This window comes from Neophocaena asiaeorientalis, unplaced genomic scaffold, assembly GCF_003031525.2.
Source record: "Neophocaena asiaeorientalis asiaeorientalis breed wild unplaced genomic scaffold, Neophocaena_asiaeorientalis_V1.1 scaffold740, whole genome shotgun sequence".
NCBI classification, from domain to species: domain Eukaryota; kingdom Metazoa; phylum Chordata; class Mammalia; order Artiodactyla; family Phocoenidae; genus Neophocaena; species Neophocaena asiaeorientalis.
Window position 1 is genome coordinate 174,907 of NW_020172184.1, and position 2,133 is coordinate 177,039.

Genomic DNA, 2,133 nt, shown 5'->3' on the forward strand with positions numbered 1-2,133 from the left:
TAGGGTTGGGTCAGTAGGGTGTAGGGTGGAGGCATGGCATGAAAGGTCTTGAACGCTGACCTGAGGAGTTTGGAATTTGTACCTGTAAAGAGTCAGTGAAGGATTCTGAGCAGAGGAATAACGCATGGAAAGATGTGTTTTCGAAAGAACTAATCTTAACAGCAGTACACAGTATGGATCAAACTATATCCAATCTCCTGGGATAAACCATAATGGAAAAGAATATAAAAAAATGTCTGTGTATAACTGAGTCAGTTTGCTGCACAGCAGAGATTGGCACAGCATTGTAAATCAACTCTACTTCAATAAAAAAAATAAAATAAAAAAGGAGGAGAACCTTGGAGGAAGGTAAATGTCAATTGCAGTGAGGTTGGTGTGTGAGGAAATGGGGCCCTGGATCAGGGCGGCAATAGAGTTTAGAAAGCAAGTCGTCAGACTGGGAGACAGCAGGACTCTGTGACTGACTGAAGGTCCCTCCATGTCCTTCCGCTTCTCCTTCAAATCACTAGGTTCTTCATGACCTTTTTTTTTAAGATTCCATATATATGTGTTAGCATATGGTATTTGTTTTTCTCTTTCTGACTCACTTCACTCTGTATGACAGTCTCTTAAATATAGTAAAATTCACCCATTTTGGTGTAGTGTTTCTCTCGCTAGTACATTTTTGAAGCTCTTGTTAAACTCCTGAAAATCAGACTATGAAGTGAGATGGCTGCTGTGACCTTGTGGGAGAACCAACCCTCTCTTATGTTGCCAGAGGGGTGGAAAGGTGACGTTCTAAATGGTATATAAAATTCTGGAAGGGTGGGACAAATGGTTGCCAATAAGCCTTGTGAGATAGTAACCACCGCTGAAATGCAAGGTCATAGACAGACCTTGGAGAAGCTAGAAGTGAAGCAAGCAATTTAGGCTGGATTTTGTTTACAAGGGACGTGTGACTGGAGACCATATTGACAAGAGCTCAGCTATAAACATAGATTTCATCCAGAAGCTCTTTGAGAACAGTGCCTGACGTGGTGTGGGAATGGAGGGTTAAGAGGAAGAGGTAACCGTCGGTTTTATCCTTTCAGGATTTGTGAGGCCCACACCCGATTGGTCCGATGTCCTTGCACTTTCTCATACCTACAGTATGTCCCCACAGCATGGCAATCACCCCCTGTGTTCATTTCATTTTTCCGAAACGTAAGCGACATATGCCCTATTCCTGGGCTGTGAATTGAACGTGGCACCCAAAAGCTCCTTCCCCTGTTGACAAGTCTCTCCCAACTGTAGTCTGCCATGGAGCCTGGAACACTCACTATGCAAATGAATCTGTGAAGGCACAGGGTCCTGTGAGAAAGCAGGTATGTTATGTCTAGAGGAGTAGCTTCGGTGGAGATGACCTTTACTACCTCCTTAGCATAGAAAGAGCTTCAGCGGAGTGGGGATGTAGGGGCAGGTAAGTTGTGGTGAGGTGAAGCAGGAAAGTTCTAGATGACAGTGTTGGGAAAAGGCTCTTCAGTATGCATGTGGGTGGGACTAGGGACCTAAGGGCCACTGCTGGGTGTCAGGTCACAGCAGCCCCACAGCTGAGGGGCAACAATCGTTTAGAAAGTCTCTTTTTCAAAAAAAAAAATATTTATTTATTTTTGGCTGCATCGGGTCTTCATTGCGCGGGCTTTCTCTAGTTGCGGCGAGCGGGGGCTCCTCTTCGTTGCAGTGCGCGGGCTTCTCATTGCGGTGGCTTCTCTTGTTGCGGAACACGGGTTTCAGTAGCTGCGGCACACAGGCTCAGTAGTTGTGGCTCACAGGCTCTAGAGCGCAGGCTCAGTAGTTGTGGCGCACGGGCTTCGTTGCTCTGTGGCAGGTGGGATCTTCCCAGACCAGGGCTCGAACCCGTGTCCCCTGTATTGGCAGGAAGATTCTTAACCACTGCACCACCAGGGAAGCCCTAGAAAGTCTTAATTTTGAAGGTCTGGTGAGTGACAGTTTTCCATTGAGGGAAGGCTGGTGGTGGTTGCTGTTTGAGAGGCTTCTTGCCAGGCATTAGGCTTTTGTGAAAAGAGCATTGATTTGTATCATAACTAGATGTTTCTGCTGGGATAAAAAATAACCTGTTTGGTCTTAATGGAAGAAATTTACTGATGCTGAGAT